This window comes from Triturus cristatus, chromosome 11, assembly GCF_964204655.1.
Source record: "Triturus cristatus chromosome 11, aTriCri1.1, whole genome shotgun sequence".
NCBI lineage: Eukaryota > Metazoa > Chordata > Amphibia > Caudata > Salamandridae > Triturus > Triturus cristatus.
This window is the reverse complement of record NC_140594.1, coordinates 698,506,045-698,519,728: the sequence shown is the minus strand read 5'-3', so window position 1 is coordinate 698,519,728 and position 13,684 is coordinate 698,506,045. Positions and strand designations below refer to the sequence as shown.

Sequence of the window (13,684 nt, the reverse complement as noted above, 5' to 3'; positions counted from 1 at the left end):
GGAAGGGTATGCTCAGACGTGAGTCCCTTGCTCTCCATGCCACTGGAATCAAGCTATCCTGGCTGACGAGGGCTGAAAGCCCGAAACCGGTCCTAGGATGCTTGTTTCCAGTCCAGGGAGGACCTGGCTTGGCAGTTCGGGCTGGACTGTTCCCATGGGGCACAGGGTCAAGACTGATTTGCATATGGCTGGGTTCAAACTGGAATGGCATGGTGAGCAAAAAAAAGGATGGATTTAGGCCCAGATCTCTGTACTGGGGTGAATGTATGACATTGTTCTGCATTCTGTCCATCAATTGTTATTTTTGCAATTGTCACCCCGAGTGGGAAGGGTATGCTCAGACGTGAGTCCCTTGCTCTCCATGCCACTGGAATCAAGCTATCCTGGCTGACGAGGGCTGAAAGCCCGAAACCGGTCCTAGGATGCTTGTTTCCAGTCCAGGGAGGACCTGGCTTGGCAGTTCGGGCTGGACTGTTCCCATGGGGCACAGGGTCAAGACTGATTTGCATATGGCTGGGTTCAAACTGGAATGGCATGGTGAGCAAAAAAAAAAACAAAAAAAAACAAAAAAAAAAAAGGATGGATTTAGGCCCAGATCTCTGTACTGGGGTGAATGTATGACATTGTTCTGCATTCTGTCCATCAATTGTTATTTTTGCAATTGTCACCCCGAGTGGGAAGGGTATGCTCAGACGTGAGTCCCTTGCTCTCCATGCCACTGGAATCAAGCTATCCTGGCTGACGAGGGCTGAAAGCCCGAAACCGGTCCTAGGATGCTTGTTTCCAGTCCAGGGAGGACCTGGCTTGGCAGTTCGGGCTGGACTGTTCCCATGGGGCACAGGGTCAAGACTGATTTGCATATGGCTGGGTTCAAACTGGAATGGCATGGTGAGCAAAAAAAAGGATGGATTTAGGCCCAGATCTCTGTACTGGGGTGAATGTATGACATTGTTCTGCATTCTGTCCATCAATTGTTATTTTTGCACTTTGTCTATTTCCAGCATAGTATCCAGACTCGCGAGAGTTTCCCTCATCTGGACCAGGGTTCACGCCTCCAGGTACCCCGTTCATTTCTCGTATAGTTTTTTTAGTATAGTTTCCACTTCCGTGGAGCTTCCACTTCATCGTCATCAGTCTCGTTTTTAGTCACCCTGTCTATTTTTAGTACAGTTCCGACACACACGAGAGTTTCTCTCGTTTTGATTTGGGTCTCGTTGTTAGTCACCTTGTTTATTTTTGGTATGCTTTTTTATACGCGCAAACTTCTTTCCCGCCGTTATCAGTCTCTCCTGTTGGTCTTTGAACCGACAGCTCGTTACCTTTTGGCTTCCAAATCAGGCCGACAACTTTGAACCTTGTTGGTAAGACTTTTGACTAGATCGTCCTTGGGCGCTTCTTGTTTACATTGTTTTTGAGCTGACATCACCATGGGTTTTTCTTTTCAGATCGGACTTTATGTTCTGAAGAGCGTTTTTTTCATTCATTGAACGTTAAGGTAATAGCTTTAGCAAGCCTTTCATTTTTCCTGTTTCTTTCTGTTTTCACACAACTTTATTCAAACACTTTATGGTGCTGGTCACTCTTGGTCATTATCTTGTTCACTTAGCTTACTCACCCAATTGAGTTTCAGCATGTTTTATTGTTATTACACAAGGAATTCGATCATGTTTGCTAACTGACGTTTTAGACATCATTGTTATGTTCATTTAGAAAATATACATTGTTTATTTTCTCACCAGATACTCAGCCCCCGACGAAGAGCCAGTAGGCTCGAAATGCATTGGGCATTTATAAAGGTCATTTTTTGAAAAATTTGGATTTGGATTGTATAAAGAAAAAGATGGAGATTCAAGTAACATTTTGGCAATGAATAAATTGCTACAATCATGGACACGTTGATTTGACATTGTTTTTTTTTCTTCACCACAAGTTTGGATCGAGCCAGTTTAAGTATATATTAGCCTATTAACTATTCCGAAAAATTTTTTTTCAAGGTTCTCACCTGAATGCAAATGTGCGTGGAGATTAGGGCCCCACTGGTCCTATAATTGGAGTTTTGTATGTTTTGGAATCCATGACTGTTGGATGCAACTCCACAGCACGCTATTAGAAAAAGATAAGAAATAAAGCAAAACTTTGTTTTTCTACACGAATCATATTCTAAGGAGTGCCTCTACCACCTACCTTGTTGGTCTAGCCGGTGTCAGTGAGCCACGGCAGCAGTGTGGGATGGGGCGGTGCGTTGAGTAACTTACGAGTGGTGCCCCCAGGTCACAGTGCAGGTAGCAGCGTCAATGACGGCATGGAGGTTGTTGTCAGCGATACAAGGGCGGCGATGTGAAGCGAGGCGGTGCGAAGTGCTGTGCCCTCAAGTCATGGTGCAGGCAGTGGCTTGGTGGCGGTGGTGCACATTGTCGCCGGTGAGACCAGGGTTGTGGTACGAAGCGGGGCAGTGCTCTCTGCGGTGCAAAAGATCACAGAGCTGGCAACGGCGTCTTCTGTTGCAGCACAAACACACAGTTCCCAGTGCTGGTAGTAGATGATCTTGAAGTGTTTGCTGCTCCTGGGACTTCTTGAACAGGGGGCACGCTCTACCTCAAGCCAATGGAGAAACTCAGGAAAATAAGTAGCAGAAAGTCAAGTTCAGTCCTTTCACTGCCCAAGACAGAAGCAGCCACTGCAGGCCAACAAACCAAAGCACACAGTCAAGTGATAGTTCCTCCTGACAGCTACTCCAGCTCTACCTTTTGGCAGGTTCCTTTGTCCAAACGAGTTCTAAAGTTCTGGGGCTAGGGCCCTAATATTTATACTACTTTTCCCTTTGAAGTTTTAGGGAGCTAAGTAAAAAAACAGTTCTGTCCGCTATAGTCTAGTTTCACTACAGGAGGTGGAGACAGTATTGTGCAGAGCAGACACAGCCTATTCAGGCGCTAGTGAAAACTCCTCCCACCACTTTATAAATGCAGGAAGGTCTGTTCAGCCTTGCTATGAGTAACTTGGGGAGAGGATGTGGTCCGTCGGCTTAAACTGCTGACTTTGGTGCAGGAAACCAGGGTTCGAGCCTCGAGGTCGCGTCCACATCCTGTGATTCTGGGCAAATCACTTAATCTCCCCGTGCCTGAATGTGTAATGTAAATACGGTGCTCATGTAAAGCGCTCCAATATCTTCGGGTCGAGTTCGCGCTATATAAATATGCACAAAAAAAAAACATGAAAGGCAGGATACACCTCAACCCCCCTAGTGACTGTCAAGAATGAATGCACATCCCCAGAAACCAGACGTTGAAACACAGACAGGCAGAGGCACACAGAATGGTTAAACAAGAAAATGCCCACTTCCACAAGTCCCGTGCTCTCCATGCCACTGGAATCAAGCTATCCTGGCTGAAGAAGGGTGAAACCCCGAAACCAGTCCTAGGATGCTTGTTTCCAGTCCAGGAAGGACCTGGCCTGGCAGTTCGGGCTGGACTGTTCCCATTGGGCACAGGGTCAAGACTGATTTGCATATGGCTGGGTCCAAACTGGAATTGCATGGTGAGCAAAAAAACGATGGATTTAGGCCCAGATCTCTGTACTGGGGTCAATGTATGACATTGTTCTGCATTCTGTCCATCAATAGTTCTTTTTGCATTTGTCACCCCGAGTGGGACGGGTATGCTCAGACGTGAGTCCCGTGCTCTCCATTCTACTGGAAGCAAGCTATCCTGGCTGAAGAGGGGTGAAACCCCAAAAACGGTCCTAGGATGCTTGTTTCCAGTCCAGGGAGGACCTGGCCTGGCAGTTCGGGCTGGACTGTTCCCATTGGGCACAGGGTCAAGACTGATTTGCATATGGCTGGGTCCAAACTGGAATGGCATGGTGAGCAAAGAAACTATGGATTTAGGCCCAGATCTCTGTAGTGGGGTGAATGTATGACATTGTTCTGCATTCTGTCCATCAATAGTTCTTTTTGCATTTGTCACCCCGAGTGGGACGGGTATGCTCAGACGTGAGTCCCGTGTTCTCCATGCCACTGGAATCGAGCTATCCTGGCTGAAGATTGGTGAAACCCCGAAACCAGTCCTAGGATGCATGTTTCCAGTCCAGGGAGGACCTGGACTGGCAGTTCGGGCTGGACTGTTCCCATTGGGCACAGGGTCAAGACTGATTTGCATATGGCTGGGTCCAAACTGGAATGGCATGGGGGGGGGGAACGATGGATTTAGGCCCAGATCTCTGTACTGGGGTGAATGTATGACATTGTTCTGCATTCTGTCCATCAAAAGTTCTTTTTGCACTTCCACAAGTGGCATTTTCAAACAGATAATTTAAAAAATACCTTTACTAAAAGATGTGTTATTAAATTCTGAGCTCAGGGAGCCTAAACATAATTTTTCTATGTTTTCCCCATTGAAACTTACACTTGTAAAATGTTAAAAGGCAGCTCCAATGATCAGCGGTATTTCACTATCAGGACATGTAAAACGTACCAACACATATCCTACCTTTCACACACACTTCACCCTGATCACAGGGGTACCTTGGGCCTACCTTAGAGATGACTTACGTGTCATAAAAGGGAAGGTTAGGGCTTGGCAAGTGGATGCACTTGCCGGGTCGACATGGCAGTTAAAAGTGCGCGCAGACATTGCAGTGGCAGTTCTGATACACCTTAGAATGGCTACTTGTGTGGGTGGGACAGCCAGTGCTGCAGGCCCACTAGTAGCATTTGATTTACAGGCCCTAGGTACACACAGTGCACTGTACTAGGGACTTACTAGTAAATCAAATATGCCAATCATGGAAAACCAATCATAACACAATGTACTTGAAGAGCATATGCACTTTAGCACTGATTAGCAGTGGTAAAGAGTCCTAAAATCAACCGAAAATTGGTCGAAAACAGTAGGCCAAAAAAGCAAAAAGTCCTGGGATAAACCTGTCAAAAATGCCAGGTCTAACATCCTTTATACCATATTGTTCATAATAAAGGGCACACAAAACAACATTGTGAGGGGCGTGATTGTGAATTCGGAATACTGGTTGCTGCTTCACAAATGTCAAGGATATTCAGTTTGCCTTAATTAAAGTGGATTGTAGTGTCTAACTCGTATATTTAGGTGGACAGGATGTTTGTCACATTTATGACAGTATAATCCAGCCAAAAACTATAAATGTGGCCCATACATTTTGCCCAGCACATTGAGACTTTTATATGCTTTGATAAACTATAGGTCTAGCTAGACATTTTATTATTATAGTTGCTTGTATAGCGCAGCTGACACCCTACGGGTAACCTGGTGCTGTGATAAGATGTTAGCTGAGTGTGAAAAGAACTGTAGCCCCTGCCCAGAAGGAATTAGCAGGGAACCGGGGAGCATAGCCATTTTTTCAAGGAGATTTCGATCTGTAAAAAGGGTTTCCATCAAATGGTTATTTAAAATTATGTTGCGATCACATGGTGCATGCTTATAGGCCATGTTCAACATTTACATTCAGACATATCTGTTCTCAGATTTAAATGACTATTGGCCTGATTTAGAGTTTAGATTACAACCTAGGCCTGTGGTTTCCAAACGTTTTCGACCTGCGGCTCCCTTGACCCATTGGCGATTGCCTGTGGCTCCCAACTGTTACTTTCTTTAAAGGGTGGGGTGGATGTAAGCCCGGCCTTGGGAGTACTTGCATTTTTCTACCTGAAAATCATTGGGATGAAGCTGATGAAGGTATTATAATCATATACGCAGGGTGTTTCATATTACTAAGGTGGCGCCTCTAATAAAATATTCCTTGTTACACTGCTTTGCCCATGCCTTTTTTAGAGTACCCTCTCAAACTTTTTTATCCCACTTACAGTGCTAGACAGCACCCCCATGGATGTAGGCCCCATTGTCAAAGTGTTTCTACGCTTGAAGAATATTTGCATGCACTCTTATTTCTACCCATGTCATATGTGCCAACACACCTGTCTCAGCAGGGTGACTCATGATTTTTTAAACCACATACAGCTTTATTTGCTGTCTCCTCCCTGAAATTGCCTCCAAATCAATGCAAGTAAAATAAATTCCTCTTATTTTTATTTTAATCACCCCTCTATCTTGTTTCCAAATGTTGGCATTATGCCGTATCTGGTGTTTTACTTCTCTGTGCTCAAGGAGAGAGCAGACCTGTCTAGAAATGTGTGTGTACTGAAAACAATTTGTACTGAAATTACCTATGATTCAAGTACAAATGTCAATACATACTCAAGGACCGATTACGATGTCAGTCGGAAAGGCTACGAATGGGATTCGGATTCTCCGAATACGATTCGGAACCTATGTTTCCGACTGAATCGGATACATTCACGACCGACAGATTACGATGCAAGGGGGCTTTCTGATTTGGTTCTGATTAGCATTCGGACAGCCCTAGTTGTTCGGAGACAAATCGAACAGCTCTATGCATACGGTTTCCGACTGAGCTATTACGATGTAAGATTCTGACAGCTGGTGCGAATAGGTCTGCCCAACATGAAACAGCTGTTGGAATCTAACTTTGCGGGCCCATAGCAGGACCCCTTCACCCGTAGGCCTTGGTTGGTGCATGTGGGGGACCAAGGGACCCTCTTTCCAACCATGCACAGTGTAGCAGGCCCATGAGGTTACTGCCACAGCATGCAAGGTTTTTCCCAACCACCCTTTTTTTCAACGGGAGCCTGTGTACTTGTTCTGAACACAGGCTCCCATTGAAGTCAATCTGAGTCCGACCGAATGATGTTCAGAAGCATCGTAATCGGTCGGACGGACTCGCAGAACCCGATTCAGTTGGACATTATCCCAGAACCAATTTGGTTGGAAGAGTTTCCGACTGACATCATAATCAGCCCCTTAGTGTGTTTAATAGACAGGACAACTGTACTTTCCTGATAACTTCCATTGATGTAAAATACATTTGGGAAAAAATGAAACTATTAGCGAGTAACAAAATAAATCAGGCATCTTCTCACTACTTTTGGAGTGTTGGAACATGGGGACCATTGAAATATGGAGGTCATCTCCCTTGACATGCCATCAATTAAGCACTACATTTACAGCTTTTGGCATGTCACTTTCAAATCATTATAAAAAATGGGGTAACCCGATTAAGTCCTTGGACCTGGGTATTGATTGAAACAGAGAACAATAGTCCTTGACCAATAATTCAAGAGGAACTTATTTTGTTTAACACAATAATCAGTTTAAACATTTCAGAGCTAGCAAATGTCAGCTCACAGTTTACATTCAACCATTTGGATTTGCAAAAATATAGAAGATGTGCAACAACCAATTTACAAAACAATTAATATTTATTCAGTTGATAAAAGACACAACATTGTTCAGAAAAATAGAAAGGGTCATAAAAGGAAGAAAGGTTGTTCCAAGGGGAACGTGTAAAGGAGTGCTCAAGGGTGTCAAAAAATTCAAAGTATAGGGGGACATAGAGTTTTAAAGACTGTTCATAGAACTGATACTGAATAAACAGTTTGTTGTAGCCTGGCCAATCACAAGATAAAGTTTGGCAATTCACATCAAAAACCAGAAGATTGTTTCTTGGTTGGAATGGGGGTGCCAGGAAATTGTGGTCCAGGTACACATGGGGGGATTTCGTCGACGTTTCGATCCGACTTGATGGCAAAGAGGGTAATTTAAACCTCAGCCATGCGAATCTTCCTCAGGACAGGGGGTGGGAGGGGGCGACCCTAAAACGTAAAGTGAAAATGAGTGTAATTATTGAGGGAGCATCGCCAAGGGTTGCCAAAAAAAATGGCATCAGTACCTGAAAAATATTAACACCTGTAGTTGCCATGATGCCAACAAGACAGCCTTACACAGTTCACTATCCCTCCCTGTGACATTGATGGAATAATCCCTTAACAGGTATTCCTTTCCTTTCAGCTCTATACATTTGGGCTGTGGCCCTAACCAATTTAGTGACCAGATCCGCTGCCTGTGCGCACTCAGCGTGACATTATTGCAGGTAAGTGGAGATGTCCTAGCTTCCTTTTACAATTCAGGTTGTCTTCTTGGCATCATGGCAACTACAAGTGTTAACATTCCCACCACAACCTATATAAGTGATGATTCACAACTACGATTGAGGTCATATACAAAATATAGTTGATGCCTCACTCCCTGGACGCTTCGGGCGCCTAACAAGGTTGATGAGGTGAGCTTTCCTCATCCCTGGATGTGCATCCTTTAAATATATATATTTTTTTGGGCAACCCTTGGAGGAGCCCCCTCAATAATTACACTAATTTTTAATTTACGTTTTAGGGTCGCCCCCTCCCACCCCCTGTCCTGAGGAAGATCCGCATGGCTGAGGTTTAAATTACCTCTCTTTGCCGGCAAGTCGGATCGAAACGTCGACGAAATCCCCCCATCTGTACCTGGACCACATTTTCCTGTCCCCCCCATTCCAACCAAGAAAAAATCTTCTGGTTTTTTATGTGAATTGCCAAACTTTATCTTGTGATTGGCCAGGCTACAACAGTATCAGTTCTATGTACAGTCTTTAAAACTCTATGTCCCCCTATACTTTTAATTTTTTGACACCCTTGAGCACTCCTTTACACGTTCCCCTTGGAACAACCTTTCTTGCTTTTACGACCCACTCAATTTTTCTGAACCATGTTGTGTCTTTTATCAATTGAATAAATATTAATTGTTTTTTAAATTGGTTGTGGCACATCTTCTATATTTTTGCAAATCCAAATGGTTGAATATAAACTGTAAGCTGACATTTGCTAGCTCTGAAATGTTTAAACTGATTATTGTGTTAAAATAAATAAGTTCCTCTTGAATTATTGTTCTCTGTAACTTTCAAATCACGAACATCATGCGTTTAAGTCTAATTAGTTTAACTGAAGCCAACAGACCCTTCAACATTAAATGCATTAAAGTGCTTGGTGCGCGGCTCCTCAGGCTAGGTTTGACTGCTCCCCAGGGAACCACTGCTCACAGTTTGGGAACCACTGGCTTAAGATTCTGAGACGTGTTACGTCTGGGGATCAACCTTCTCTGGTCCTTGTGTATCAGTCCATGGAGGTGGGACTGCAACCGACTGACTAGTACCCTACGAAGGATTTTATAACCTGGGTTTAACGTGGTTAAGGGGCAATAGGACAACACATTCGCAGGGTCGCTTGAGGGCTTGGGGATGGCAATGTGTCCCAGGCGTTTTGCCACGAGCCATGCTTTTTATGTCTTCTATAATGTCAGGTTCAGAGATGGGAGCTCCCAACACCTCCATAGAGTCTAACAGGAGTTGTGGCAGATTCACCTTACACAGGAAGAGATCCAAGGCCTCCCTTGGCAGTGTGGCACCAGGCTCATACAATGCCCGGTAACATGCTGTGAACACTTCATGAATCTCCTTTGAGAGTAAAGCAGTTCTCCCGTCGGTTCCTCTCTTTGTTCAGTTGGTTTCTCCCTGTCTTCAGAGCGCCTCAACCTCCGAGTAGCCTCCCCGTTTGGCCTCCCTCTGCATGCATAGAGGATTGATGATCCTGTTATGAATGGAATGAAGCTTTCCTGATGGCCTCAAGTATTTTTGTGCTTGTCTTGAAGGGCTGTCCAGGTCACCAGGTACGCCGGGGCCTTGTTCCCCAGACTCAGTATGTTGTCCTCTATGGCAGATGGCTCCCACAGATTGACCCAGGTAGTGTCCCTGTATGACAGTCTTAAAGGCATCCCACTCGACAGTGTGAGAACCCGCCTTGTGCGTGTTCACATCAAAGTAATCCACGATCTGCTCCCGAAGGGGATCCCAAAAGTTCGGCTCATATAAGAAGGCAGATGTAAGTCTCTACATGGGGATAGGTGCTCTACCTCCACCCGACTGGATCACCACTTGCAGTGAGTTGTGATCGACAGATTAGGCCCCAAGTACTCAGCTCGGACCACCCGAGCAGCCAAGTCAGCCGAGCCCAACACCTTATCAAGTTGGACATGCAGACCATGTACCGGTGAGTGAAACGAGTACTTGCTTCGATCCAGGTTCTGGTGCCGCCATATTTCTCTTAAGGTCCAGTGATGTGTTCAGTCTTAAAAATCCTGCACTAATGTCACCACTGGTGATTCAATAAAGGGCCTACTTTATGGCATGTTTTAGAATTCTGTAGACAGGTTACTTGGCGGGTATCCTGTCTGCATTATTAAAAGTGCATTAGATTGTAATGCACTCGTAATATAATGGATGTTGTTTCTGTCATATTGTGACAGATTTACCTGTCAGCAAAACTCAAAATCAGGTCCAAAATCCGGGGCAAAGTATAATTTAATTTACGTGGCTTCTATTCACAACATTTTATATGCAACTGTACTGAATTCTATTTAGTTGGATTTTAACTCGCTCATAGACTTAACAGATGCCTCAGCAGTCTTTTTGCGACTACATTATATTCTAGGTCACTTGGAATAAGATTGATGGGATATGCACGACACTTGGAATTGAATAACCTTCAGCAACACTATACACCGGACCATAAATGTGAGCCTTCGATTTGTGACAGAAATATAAATAATGCTTAATAACAACATGGAAAGTTATCCCGCTCCATGGTCTTCAGCTTCCCTTCCAGTTCTGCGTAGCCTACCTCCGGAATGTGCAGCCTCATGGGGGTCAGCCACTGCTGCACCCATTTCTTTTGCTGGAAGGACATCTCAGTTTACAGTAATGGCACACTTTTATTATCTGCTCAAAATGGTCTTCACTAGGTTTACATGTAAAAAAAAATGTGCTTTCTGTATTTAAATAAAGGTTTCTGTGTTGTGTTGAGGAAAAAACTAAACAAAATAAATCACTTTTTTGCATTTTCTTATCCTCTTTACAAGGGAGTGAGGAGGAGAAGGAAGAAACAAAAGCGAGAAAAAATAAGGGTGAGCCCATGAAACATGGAGAGTGCTATTTGTTTATAATTATAATCACCTGCTTATAGCATGCACTTTCTTTTTAGTACATTGTGGGTATGTCATTTTATGTTTGTAATGCTACTAATAATGACAGTTTAAGTAGGACGCACTATATATTGAACGATTTTTCTCTCTTTATAAGTTTAACTGCCACCCTGTTTAGCACTCATTTGTGCCAGGGGTCTTTAGTAGATTTGTCTGTGGAGCTTCACACGGACCTTCAATAATAGCCTTTGGTACTGAAAACTTACCGATGACTCAACAGCGACATCTAGTAAATTAATGATATATTGCTCTAGTTTGCTGTTGATAGCTGGACCCCAGGCTCTTACTTGATGTCTCTGTGGAGTCAGCCTTAAGGAAGCAGTAGCAGTAAATGTGTCTGACTTTACATGGGCATCTAGTAATGTTCTATGTTAATGCAGCTTTTATATTGTTTTGCAAAACGACCAAGGGGGTCATTTAGAATGTGTGACTACTGGCGTGGCTTCCAGACTCCTAGGGCAGAAGAGGTGCTGCCTCTGCTTGCCGTTTGACAACTCGCACACAAAAGTTAGAATACCTTCTATGTTGGTGTGTAATTCTCTCTGAAAGTAGTCCCACTGACATGACGAGAACTGTTTCAGTGGAAGGGCATGCAGACCAGGCCACCATTCATGATGGCCAGGCAGGTAAGTGTCTTTATGTTTCATGAAACAATTCTCACAGGTTTGGCCAGATGGTCTGGAGTTAGGTCAGTCCCTGTGTCCAAGTACTTCTGCGTGCAGCCTTTATAGAAGCAGGATGAAGTATATAATCAAAAGCATTTAATAGCCAATAACTTTGTTTCACGTCAGTTATTAGTTCTGTTTTTTTAGCACCATCAAATATAATAAAAACCTCAGGAACTGCCTTCAAAACACAGTTATTATGAAGTTATGGTTATGAAATAAAACTGGAAAAAAATGATATTGGCCTGTCCTAGTTACTAATACAACCAATAAATCCTATCTCCTTCCTAAAAATCATACTCACCAAATCCACAGGTTATGACCCCACAATATTTATATTAATGATGACCAAATTAAGAACCTAACATCATTAAATAACAACACACATCCAAATAAAGAAATGATGATGTATCTATTGTGATGTTATCCATAATGCCAATGGTATGGTGATATGTAATGTCATCAGTGTAATTTTTGAAGTCGTCTGACACATCATGTGTACGGTCATCAGCATCAGGGAGTTATGCTGACATTCAGCCAGTTCCTGTACCCGATCCCCGATGACAGCACAATCCATTTCCAGGCCCTACCCGTCTGTGGCCCTAACCCCTGCAGCCTGCTGCTTTTGATCATGTGCAACAGAGGTGCAATGTTATGTTTTTTCATGTTTCTCTGGTCCTGTACTGGATGTGTGCTCCAAGACCTTCATTTGTTCTGCAGGACCAAAATAAGGGACTGGGATCTGAGAATCCACCGCATGATCTCCAACACCCTCAAGATAAACTATTTATTTTTGTTTTTTGCCAAAGAGAGTTATTTATGGGCCTCCCTCACGAAGTGTTAGGTCATGGTATGTTCACCCTTCAGCCTTGAGTTTCAATTTCTTTTTTATTGATTGTGAGAAAGTGCCTCTTTCGACATGGTTAGCCCCCCACTCTTTGCCTGGAAAATGATGTGGTTTTGATTGTAAGTGTTCAAAGGTCCCCGTCAACCAAGTCCCCTGTGCCAGTGCTCCTTCCCTTAAACTGTACCACGATTGGCAATTTCAGCTTCCCTGTAAGTCCCTAATAAATGATACCCTTGGTACCTAGGGCATGGGGACTGAAGAGGGTCCCCAAGGGACCCCTCATAAGGCCATGCCACTACCACTGCAGCTTGCATACCTTGGTGCAGTAAAAAATGACAAAGTCGACATGGCTCACTGTCTGTGTGCCATGTCCAGCGGCACTGCCCAAGGTATAGGTAAATCACCCCTCTAGCATGCCTTACAAGCCCTAAGGTAGGGTACACTATATCTCAGGTGTGGGCATATCTGCATGAGAAGATAGGCACCTACAACAGTCAAGTCTATTCTGTAATATTACCAGTGCCAGTAAAGCCATTAAGAATACATAGGTTGGAAACTCGACATCTTGAGTTCCCCAGCACCATGATGGCTTCACTGAACCCAGGAGTGTTTGGTACCAAAGTACTCCTCTTAACTAACCCACACTGATGCCAGTGCTAGATTTATTAAAACATGTACTCGGAGGGCACCTAAGAGGTACCCCCTAAAAACCCACTCTGAAGAGCCTTATATGATGGGCCTCCACTTGCAACTTGAATCCTAACCACTTTCTTCCAGCTCCTCCTGAAGGGATTTTTAAGAGAATTTATGGTATAGGCAGATGCTGGACATTAATGTCACAATCTATGGAACATGCCGCATAAGGTTCCTCCTGCACTAACTGAAGATCTGTATGATGCTTTTACACAAATAATCACGCTGAATATGACATAGTTAAACCGATTGTATGTCCTTGACTGACACCACTTCACAGTTTCTTGCACAAGGGACACCAGTACCATTAGCAGATGGCATACCTTTACGGGCTTCGCCAGACTTTCCAGAATTGTCCAAGCATCATTGATGGATATGTCCTTTGATGAGGATAGCCTTTTTGGAGAAAAAACGAATGCGTCTGTAGAGCATTTAAAAAACAGAAGTACAGTTCGCTCATTGGGATTATTATCCTTGTCCCATAAGTTTCATAATCAGCGCAGGAAGTTAAGAGATTACTC

The 13,684-nt window shown here is 43.9% G+C and overlaps 1 long non-coding RNA gene across 1 annotated transcript in view; it reads left to right on the top strand.

The window, feature by feature from the left end:
* LOC146785339 (uncharacterized) overlaps positions 1-10,880 on the top strand; it is a 171,230-nt gene extending 160,350 nt beyond the window's left edge. The window contains exon 3 of the long non-coding RNA XR_014970546.1: positions 10,836-10,880. This is a non-coding gene — a long non-coding RNA (uncharacterized LOC146785339). The remainder of the gene's footprint in view (positions 1-10,835) is intronic.
* Positions 10,881-13,684: the final 2,804 nt, after the last annotated feature.